Source organism: Oncorhynchus nerka, linkage group LG22, assembly GCF_034236695.1.
Source record: "Oncorhynchus nerka isolate Pitt River linkage group LG22, Oner_Uvic_2.0, whole genome shotgun sequence".
Classification (NCBI taxonomy): Eukaryota; Metazoa; Chordata; class Actinopteri; order Salmoniformes; family Salmonidae; genus Oncorhynchus; species Oncorhynchus nerka.
The window spans coordinates 107006695-107018654 of record NC_088417.1 but is presented as its reverse complement, the minus strand read 5'-3'; positions in this window follow the sequence as shown (position 1 = coordinate 107018654).

Genomic DNA, 11960 nt, shown 5'->3' with positions numbered 1-11960 from the left:
TGTACTACAAAAAAAGATGCAGTACATGATATAGAGTACAGTATATACATATGAGATGAGTAATGGAGGGTATGAAAACATTATATTAAGGGGCATTGTTTAAAGTGGCTAGTGATACATTTTGTCCTTCAATTTCCATTATTAAAGTGGCTGGAGTTGAGTCAGTATGTTGGCAGCAGCCACTCAATGTTAGTTGAATCTTACTACCCTCTCCACTACTGTCCCATCGATGTGGATAGGGGAGTGCTCCCTCTGCTGTTTCCTGAAGTCCACAATCATCTCCTTTGTTTTGTTGACGTTGAGTGTGAGGTTATTTTCCTGACACCACACTCCGAGGGCACTCACCTCCTCCCTGTAGTTGTTGGTAATCAAGCCTACCACTGTAGTGTCGTCCCCAAACTTGATGATTGAGTTGGAGGCGTGCATGGCCACGCAGTCTTGGGTGAACAGGGAGTACAGGAGAGGGCTCAGAACGCACCCTTGTGGGGCCCCAGTGTTGAGGATCAGCGGGGTGGTGATGGTGTTACCTACCCTCACCACCTGGGGGCGGCCCGTCAGGAAGTCCAGGACCCAGTTTCACAGGGCGGGGTTGAGACCCAGGGTCTCGAGCTTGATGAAGAGTTTGGAGGGTACTATGGTGTTGAATGCTGAGCTGCAGTCGATGAACAGCATTCTCACTTAGGTATTCCTCTTGTCCAGATGGGTTAAGGCAGTGTGCAGTGTGGTTGCGATTGCGTCGTCTGTGGACCTAATGGGGCGGTAAGCAAATTAGAGTGGGTCTAGGGTGTCAGGTAGGGTGGAGGTGATATGGTCCTTGACTAGTCTCTCAAAGCACTTCATGATGATGGGAGTGAGTGCTACGGGGCGGTAGTCATTTAGCTCAGTTACCTTAGCTTTCTTGGGAACAGGAACAATGGTTGCCCTCTTGAAGCTTGTGGGAACAGCAGACTGGGATAAGGATTGATTGAATATGTCCGTAAACACACCAGCCAGCTGGTCTGCGCATGCTCTGAGGACGCAGCTGGGATGTTGTCTGGGCCTGCAGCCTTGCGAGGGTTAACACGTTTAAATGTTTTACTGACGTCGGCTGCAGTGAAGGAGAGTCCGCAAGTTTTGGTAGCGGGCCGTGTTAGTGGCACTGTATTGTCCTCAAATCGAGCAAAAAAGTTATTTAGTCTGTCTGGGAGCAAGACATCCTGGTCCACGACGGGGCTGGTTTTCTTTTTGTAATCCGTGATTGACTGTAGACCCTGCCACATACGTCTTCTGTCTGAGCCGTTGAATTGCGACTCTACTTTGTCTCTATACTGATGCTTAGCTTGTTTGATTGCCCTGAGGAGGGAATAGCTACACTGTTTGTATTCGGTCATGTTTCCGGTCACCTTGTCCTGGTTAAAAGAAGTTGTTCGCGCTTTCAGTTTCGCGCAAATGCTGCCATCAATCCATGGTTTCTGGTTTGGGAATGTTTTAATCGTTGCTGTGGGTATAACATCGCCGATGCAATTCCTAATGAACTCGCTCACCGAATCAGCGTATTCGTCAATGTTGTTGTTGGACACAATGCGGAACATATCCCAATCCACGTGATCGAAGCAGTCTTGAAGCGTGGAATCAGATTGGTCGGACCAGTGTTGAACAGACCTGAGTGTGGGAGCTTCTTGTTTTGGTCTCTGTCTGTAGGCTGGAAGCAACCAAATGGAGTCGTGGTCAGGTTTTCCGAAAGGAGCGCGGGGGAGGGCCTTATATGTGTCGCGGAAGTTAGAATAACAATGATCCAGGGTTTTACCAGCCCTGGTTGCGCAATCGATATGCTGATAGAATTTAGGGAGTCTTGTTATCAGATTAGCCTTGTTAAAATTCCCAGCGACAATGAATGCAGCCTCAGGATATGTGGTTTCCAGTTTACATAGAGTCAAATAAAGTTAGTTCAGGGCCATTGATGTGTCTGCTTGGGGGGGAATATATACTGCCGTGATTATAATCGAAGAGAATTCCTTTGGTAGATAATGCGGTCGACATTTGATTGTCAGGTGAACAGATCAATTTGAATTCCTGTATGGTGTTATGATCCCACCACGTCTCGTTAATCATAAGGCATACTCCCCCGCCCTCTTCTTACCAGAAAGATGCTTGTTTCTGTCAGCGCGATGCGCGAAGAAACCAGCTGGCTGCACCGACTCCGATAGAGTCTCTCGAGTGAGCCATGTTTTCGTGAAGCAAAGAACGTTACAGTCTCTGTCTCTCTGGAATGCTACCCTTGCTTGGATTTCATCAACCTTGTTGTCAAGAGACTGGACATTGGCGAGTAGTATGCAAGGGAGTGGTGCGCGATGTGCCCGTCCCCGGAGCCTGACCAGAAGACCGCTTAGTTTGCCCCTTTTACGGCGTCGTTGTTTTGGGTCGTCGGCTGGGATCCGATCCATTGTCCTGGGTGGAAGGCAAAACACAGGATCCGTTTCAGGAAAAGTCATATTCCTGGTCATAATGTTGGTGAATTGCTCTTATATTCAGTAGTTCCTCCCGACTGTATGTAATGAAACCTAAGATTACCTGGGGTACCAATGTAAGAAATAACACGTAAAAAAACAAAATACTGCATAGTTTCCTAGGAACTCGAAGCGAGGCGGCCATCTCTGTCGGCGCCGGAAGTCTAGATACTGTATGTCTGTCTGTCTACTTGTCCGATACTATCTGGCTGTCTGATACTGGCTGTCTGTCTGATACTGGCTGTCTCACTGGCTGTCTGATACTGGCTGTCTCACTAGCTGTCTGATACTGTATGTCTCACTGGCTGTCTGATACTGTATGTCTCACTGGCTGTCTGATACTTTGTCTCACTGGCTGTCTGATACTGGCTGTCTGATACTGGCTGTCTGATACTGTATGTCTCACTGGCTGTCTGATACTGTATGTCTCACTGGCTGTCTGATACTGTATTTCTGTCTGTATACTTGTCTGATATTTTCTGTCTGTCTGTCTGTCTGTCTGTCTCATACTCTAGGTCTGTCTGATACTGTCTGTCTCATACTCTAGGTCTGTCTGATACTGTCTGTCCGACTGATACTGTCGGTCTGTCTGATACTGTCTGATACTGTCTGTCTGTCTGTCTGTCTGTCTGCCTGACTGCCTGACTAAAACTCTGTCTGTCAGACACTGTCTGATACTGTCTGTCCGACTGATACTGTCTGTCTGTCTGATACTGCCTGACTGCCTGACTAAAACTCTGTCTGTCAGATACTGTCTGATACTGTCTGTCCGACTGATACTGTCTGTCTGTCTCATACTCTAGGTCTGTCTGATACTGTCTGTCTGTCTGTCTGCCTCACACTGTAGGTCTGTCTGATACTGTCTGTCCGACTGATACTGTCTGTCTGTCTGATACTATCTGTCTGTCTGACTAAAACTCTGTCCGTCAGATACTGTCTGATACTGTCTGTCCGACTGATACCGTCTGTCTGCCTGCCTGCCTGCCTGCCTGTCTGCCTCATACTGTATGTCTGTCTGTCTGTCTGACTAAAACTCTGTCTGTCAGATTCTGTCTGTTTGTCTGTCTGTCTGATACTGTCCTGTCTATCTGTCTGTCTGTCTGATATTGTCTGATACTGTATGTCTGTCTGATACTGAATGTCTGTCTGTCTGATACTGTAGGTCTGTCTGATACTGTCTGTCTGATACTGTCTGTCTGTCTGATACTGTCTGTCTGTCTGATACTGTCTGTCTGTCTGATTTGTAAGTCGCTCTGGATAAGAGCGTCTGCTAAATGACTTAAATGTAAATACTGTCTGTCTGATATTGTCTGATACTGTATGTCTGTCTGATACTGTCTGTCTGATACTTTCTGTCTGTTTGTCTGTCTGTCTGATATTGTCTGATACTGAATGTCTGTCTGTCTGATACTGTCTGTCTGATACTGTCTGTCTGTCTGATATTGTCTGATACTGTATGTCTGTCTGATACTGAATGTCTGTCTGTCTGATACTGTCTGTCTGATACTGTCTGTCTGATACGGAATGTCTGTCTGTCTGTCTGATATTGTCTGATACTGTATGTCTGTCTGATACTGTCTGTCTCGTACTTTCTGTCTGTTTGTCTGTCTGTCTGATATTGTCTGATACTGTCTGTCTGATACTGAATGTCTGTCTGTCTGATACTGTCTGTCTGATACTGTCTGTCTGTCTGATATTGTCTGATACTGTATGTCTGTCTGATACTGAATGTCTGATATGGAATGTCTGTCTGTCTGTCTGATATTGTCTGATACTGTCTGTCTCGTACTTTCTGTCTGATACTGTATGTCTGTCTGATACTGAATGTCTGTCTTATACTATCTAACACTCTCTGTCTGTCTGACACTGTCTGTGTATCTGGGGGATCCAGATATATCATCCGTAGAGTCATGTTTCGCCAAATAAAGATACTGGGATAGAAAATGATAATGAATATTGAAAGGCCTCAGAAGTGTCTGCGAAGTATATAGCCAGACAGCCTTAAAGGCTTTCTCTCCACTCTGGCCTGGGGGCCCTTGAATGACCTGTGTTCCTACCAACATCAGGGCCCCATCTGGTTCTCCTTTCAATCTGATTGGAGCTCTTCTGCTATTCTTCTCTAAGTGTGGCGCTCCCTTGTAATGCAGAGTTGTGGAGAGATGCATAAAGACTCTCTACTTCTCAGCCAGGCTCAGAGGCGTCTGACACGTGAACTTTACAGTCAGGTATAGGGGATGGGGTTGTGAGGACTACAGTCAGGAGGAGAGTGAGGTAGTGAACAGTGCAGAGGGGATGAGGGGGGATGCTGGCTGTGAACTGAGTCTATGAGACAGATGAAGGCTCTCTGAAGATATTAACATCATAATAGCAACAATAGCTCTGGGCTCTGCTGCACATACATGGCCTCTACGGGAATCACATCCACAATCCCTGGCATTGCAAGTGCCATGCTCTACCAACTGAGCCACACAGGACCATTTCATTTAACATGATCTCTCTTCAGTTGACATCAAACTGTTATCCTGACTGTTGCCATCAGAAACTCAGAGGGACTATTGGCAGGCTTCTAACAAGGTAAATGGCATTCTGTATTATATCTGTGCCCTTGAATAAATTAAGTAATTTTTGCATATGTTAGGTTGGGGTGGCAAAGTTCATCCCAAGTATTGAATTCCTAAAAAAGGGAAGAAAAAAATCACTGGCAACCCAAGGATACCTCACAATGAGCATGTGAAAGCAGCCTGTTCATTTCCATTTGATTCATTGGACAGCTTCTTCAGGTTAATTTGGTGGGTCGTCAGGCAGATTGCTTTACATCTCTGACATATCTCCCTTAATGGACCCTGACGGAAATGGAGGGTGACACCCTCTCCCCTGTCCCCTCCCACAACTTCCCCAGTCTCTGTCAAACTGTATCCATCAAACAGCTGAACATTCACCCGTCCTTCCAGTACACAGATCAACCACTGAAATTTCACAGAGACAAAAAAATGAAACAAGACCAAAAGAGTGAAATAGTTTGAGAGGTAGTCAGACCTCAAGCAGAGACAATTCCTGTTTCACATTGATATGTTTCCTACTTTGAGATTGATGCTCACTAATCATGCAAGAATAGAAAGGGAACTACAGATGGTTTTCATCAAATATCCTGACTATGTTTCCATCAATAAATTGAAGGAGTTTTAAAACCAATACAGCTCTTGAGTCCCACTGCTTCGATGGCAGAACATGGTGTTTTCGTAGAGTAGCGACATCACAGCTAAACAAAACCATTTGTCTCTGGTGTGTTTCCTGCTTCTGACATGCATCTGCCTTGTCCCTACAGACCATCTGTCTAGTATGAGACACAATACAAAAGGAGAGGAGAGGTAGTCACACACACACACACACACACACACACACACACACACACACACACACACACACACACACACACACACACAGGGTCTAGCATGTCTTTCCAAGCTGTCCCGAGGTGTTCACAGCAGCATTGTGCTTGTTACCAAATTAATTGTAATCCGTCTCTGTGCTCCGCCCTCAGATCCTCCTATCTGTTCATTCTTTGTATTAACTACTACAGCCAAGTTACAGAGTGCCGCTATCCCCCCATGGGAACAGAGTTGCAGACATGAAAAGGAGAAATGTAATGGAAATTTTCATTTGAGGAGGAGGCAATCTTCAGCTTACCAAAATACATTTCAATTTGCTGAGCAATCGAGAGTTACCATTTAAACAGGAGGCCTCAGCGGCCTGGCCCCCTCAGTCCCCCCCCACCCGGCCATGCAGAGACAGACAGACAGGGACTGAGTATCTGAGGATGCAAATACGGACTGCTGCATGGGAAATCAATCCTGGAATGAACGCTCCATTTGGAGAGCTTAAATCAAGAATCACTTTGGAAAAGCAAAACTTAATGAGCTGTTAGACTATACACCAGCAACTTTAACCAGGCCATATGGGTCTACTTCTCACCACCACCAGCAACTCCTTCTAGCCCCTCTGTGTCCCTCAGACCCCTCCCAGCCCTGACTCTCTGTCATGTTGCATAGAGCGCCTGTAGTATGCAACGACCCCTCTGAAACTAATGACTGGCTAAATAGTAACTCCTGTAGTATGCAACGACCCCTCTGAAACTAATGACTGGCTAGATAGTAACTCTTGTAGTATGCAACGACCCCTCTGAAACTAATGACTGGCTAAATAGTAACTCTTGTAGTATGCAACGACCCCTCTGAAACTAATGACTGGCTAGATAGTAACTCCTGTAGTATGCAACGACCCCTCTGAAACTAATGACTGGCTAGACAGTAACTCCTGTAGTATGCACGACCCCTCTGAAACTAATGACTGGCTAGATAGTAACTCCTGTAGTATGCAACGACCCCTCTGAAACTAATGGCTGGCTAGATAGTAACTCCTGTAGTATGCAACGACCCCTCTGAAACTAATGACTGGCTAGATAGTAACTCCTGTAGTATGCAACGACCCCTCTGAAACTAATGACTGGCTAGATAGTAACTCCTGTAGTATGCACGACCCTTCTGAAACTAATGACTGGCTAGATAGTAACTCCTGTAGTATGCAACGACCCCTCTGAAACTAATGGCTGGCTAGATAGTAACACCATCTTTTCAAAAGAAGATCCAATGTGGTTGGGCTGTAGAGAGCATTAGTGTGTTGAATTCAGTATGTGAGATTAATTTGATGAGGTTCTGCCCTTAATTCCAGTGTGGATAGAAAACCCCTTCTTTAGGAGGCTCCACTGAAATGGTATTGTGTCACCTACAGTGCATTCAGAAAGTACTCAAGCCGCTTCACTTTTTCCACATTGTATTTCGTTACAGCCTTATTCTAAAATGTATTTAAAAAAAAATCCTCATCAATATACACACACACAATACCCCATAATGACATATCTTATTTACATAAGTATTCAGATCCTTTGTTAAGACTCGAAATTGAGCTCAGGTGCATCCTGTTTCCATTGATCATCCTCGAGATGTTTCTACAACTTCATTGGAGTCCACATGTGGTAAATTAAATTGATTGGACATGATTTTGAAAAGAACACACCTGTCTATATAAGGTCCCCCAGTTGACAATCCATGTCAGAGCAAAAACCAAGTCATTTGGTCGAAGGAATTGTCCTTAGAGCTCCGAGACAGGATTGTGTCCAGGCAGAGATCTGGGGAAGGGTACCCAAAACATTCTGCAGCATTGAAGGTCCTCAAGAACACAGTGCCCTCCATAAGTTTTAAATGGAAGAAGTTTGGAACCACAAAGACTCTTCCTATACCTGGCCGCTCGGACAAACTGAGCAATCAGAGGTGAAGGGCCTTGGTCAGGAAGGTGACCAAGAACCCAATGGACACTCTGACAGAGCTCCAGAGTTCATCCTTGGGGATGGGAGAACCATCTACAAGGATAACCATCTCTGCAACACTCCACCAATCAGGCCTTTATGCTAGAGTGGCCAGACGGAAGCCACGCCTCAGTAAAAGGCACATGACAGCCTGCTTAGTGACTCCAAGACCATGTAAGACCATGAAAACAAGATTCTCTGGTCTGATGAAACCAAGATTGTGCTCTTTGGCTTAAATGCCAAGTGTCACGTCTGGTGGAAACCTGGCCCCATCCTACGTTGAAGCATGGTGGTGGCAGCATCATGCTGTGGGGAAGATTTTCAGCAGCAGGTACTGGGAGACTAGTCAGGATAGAGGCAAAGATTAACAGAGCAAAGTACAGAGAGAAACTTGAGGTCCTGTTCCAGAGCGCTCAGGACCTCAGACTGGGGCGAGGGTTCACCTTCCAACATTACAATGACCCTAAGTACACACCCAAGTTAAAGCAGGAGTGGCTTCGGGACGGTCTCTGAATGTCCTTGAGTGGCCCAGCCAGAGCTTGGACTTGAACCTGATCAAACATCTTTTGAGAGACCTGAAAATAGCTGTGCAGCAACGATTCCCATCCAACGTGACAGAGCTTGAGAGGATCTGCAGAGAAGAATGGGAGAAACTCCCCAAATACAGGTGTGCAAAGCTGTCATCAAGGCAAAAGGTGGCTACTTTGAAGAATCTCTAAACTTTTTTGGTTACTACATGATTCTATATTTTCATGTCTTCACTATTATTCTACAATTTAGAACATAGTAAAAATAAAGAAAAACCCTGGAATGAGTTGGTGTGTCAAAGCTTGTAACTGGTAGTGTAAATCAGTTTTGATGGTGGACTACAGGGGAGGACCATCCTCCTCAGTGAATTTCATAACTTTTTAAATGCTTTACCATTTTTATCCATTTTAGATACAACTATACTAAATATAATCACGTCACCAATAATTGATTAAAACACACTGTTTTGCAGTGAAGGTCTTCAGTAGCCTCAACAGCACTCTGTAGGGTGGCACCATGGTGTAGCTGGAGGACAGCTAGCTTCCATCCTCCTCTGGGTACAATGAAGGTCTACAGTAGCCTCAACAGCACTCTGTAGGGTAGCACCATGGTCTACAGTAGCCTCAACAGCACTCTGTAGGGTAACACCATGGTGTAGCTGGAGGACAGCTAGCTTCCATCCTCCTCTGGGTACAGTGAAGGTCTACAGTAGCCTCAACAGCACTATGTAGGGTGGCACCATGGTGTAGCTGGAGGACAGATAGCTTCCATCCTCCTCTGGGTACAATGAAGGTCTACAGTACAGTAGCCTCAACAGCACTCTGTAGTGTGGCACCATGGTCTACAGTAGACTCAACAGCACTCTGTAGGGTGGCACCATGGTGTACAGTAGCCTCAACATCACTCTGTAGGGTGGCACCATGTTGTAGCTGGAGAACAGCTAGCTTCCATCCTCCTCTGGGCACATTGATTTAAGTACAAACCCTAAGAGGCTCATGGTTCTCACCCCCATCCATAGACTTACAGAGTAATTCTGACAATTTCCAGAGGATGTTCTCCATCCTATCAGAGCTCTTGCAGCATGGACTGACATGTTGTCCACCCAATCATGAGTAGTGGATTGAAAGAGCGAGAAAGACTAGTTGAACAGATTTGAGCAAATACATTTATTCCAAAATGAAGGAGAAGCAAGAGAGAAATATATATAGAGATTGAAACTGAAAATAAATTACACTTATTTAGCTGCCAAATGCAGCTGGCTAATTTAGCCTGCTCAAACAGCCTGCTCAAACAGAGGGATGCTATGTTAGCTAGCTGGCTATAACAGAGGGATGCTATGTTAGCTAGCTGGCTATAACAGAGGGATGCTATGTTAGCTAGCTGGTTATAACAGAGGGATGCTATGTTATGACTTTGCAACACAACACTGGAACTCTCCGAAGTCAAGGTAAGCGTTTGTTTGTTTTTGCCACCGGGGCACGCTGGTGTAACGGATTACTGATTGTACACTAACGTTACTGCATGATTTTAGTGGGTTTACTAACGCGTTAGTTCTATTAGATATGCTGACTATGGGGTTACCTTAGAAACTAAAGTTTCTAAACGTTACGATACTTTAGATAATATGGTGTCAACGATGTAGGCTGCGTGTAGCGTTTTGGCTCATAAAGGTTTTTTCGCCTGATCACATACAGCTGATGTTTTGTGTATTGAAGTCAACAAACTATGGGAAGAGGTGATATAAGCACTGGCGGTTCTAGCTTTTATGGCTCCCTGGATGAACCCCCCTTCAGCCAACCCCCCCCCCCCCAAAATAGCACCATTCTGAACTAACTGCCATTTTTATTCAGACATTTGGAACACAAATAAATAATCATAACATTTAAAACTATATAAATATAAAAATATTTACAACATTACTCAGAAATATCCAAAAGAAGTAACAAAGACAAAGAAAAACAAATCAAATCAAATGTATTTATATAGCCCTTCGTACATCAGCTGATATCTCAAAGTGCTGTACAGAAACCCAGCCTAAAACCCCAAACAGCAAGCAATGCAGGTGTAGAAGCACGGTGGCTAAGAAAAACTCCCTAGAAAAGCCAAAACCCAGGAAGAAACCTAGAAAGGAACCAGGCTATGTGGGGTGGCCAGTCCTCTTCTGGCTGTGCCGGGTGGAGATTATAACAGAACATGGCCAAGATGTTCAAATGTTCATAAATGACCAGCATGGTCCAAAAATAAGGCAGAACAGTTGAAACTGGAGCAGCAGCATGGCCAGGTGGACTGGGGACAGCAAGGAGTCATCGTGTCAGGTAGTCCTGAGGCATGGTCCTAGGGCTCAGGTCCTCCGAAAGAGAGAATTAGAGAAAGCACACAGGACACCGAATAGGACAGGAGAAGTACTCCAGATATAACAAACTGACCCTAGCCCCCTGACACAAACTACTGCAGCATAAATACTGGAGGCTGAGACAGGAGGGGTCAGGAGACACTATGACCCATCCGAGGACACCCCCGGACAGGGCCAAACAGGAAGGATATAACCCCACCCACTTTGACAAAGTACAGCCCCCACACCACTAAAGGGATATCTTCAACCACCAACTTACCATCCTGAGACAAGGCCGAGTATAACCCACAAAGATCTCCGCCACGGCACAACCCAAGGGGGGGGCACCAACCCAGACAGGAAGATCACATCAGTGACTCAACCCACTCACTCCCCTCCCAGGGACAGTAAACACATTTCTGTTGATTTGGCGCTCGAGCATCAATACATTACCCATCCCCCAACACTGTCAACCAAGAGTCAAGACAAAACCAATTCACCATGGTGGTGTGCAGCCTGGTTTTATATTATTCTTAACGATTTCACACACACAAACCAGAAAAAAATGCAACAATTTGTCTGTGAAACTATATAGTCACAGTATTATTGTCACGAACCGGCTCAAAGCCCGTAACAAAGGGAGACAACGTGGAGATAAGGCGTAACAAAATATATATTTATTAACTAAAGCAACTAAGTATAATATACAATGGTGTGTGTAATCAGTAATCAGTAGTGTAAGTGAGTGTTTTGCATGCATGAATGTGATAATGCAGGGTGTTGAAAGGTGCCAAAGCAAACAAACAAAAGGCCACCAAGAACCACAACACAATCTACAAAAGTGTCTGCATGGAGAGAGTCTCCTCCATGAATGTGGAAGAGGTCTATTTATCCTGGGAGACACCTGGCCCAGGTGTTTCCCATGAAGCTGACGACCCTCCCAACTCCGCCCACCGGCATCCTAATAAGGAAATAAGAACAAAGAGAGAATACGGCAGACAGAGTGGGAGGGTCGTCACATTCCCCCCCATAAAACCGGGGACCAACAAGGACCCCGGAACATACCAGCCTCCCGCGTCCCAAATTGACACAGCCTCTGCGTCCCAAATTGACACAGCCTCTGCGTCCCAAATTGGTGAGGGGTTATGTGTTCACACCTCCACCTGCCCCATCCAACCTCCTCCACAGACCTCAGCAACCTTTGCGCATAGGAAGCAATATTTAAGAGGAAAGAAGAACACAAGACCAGGAG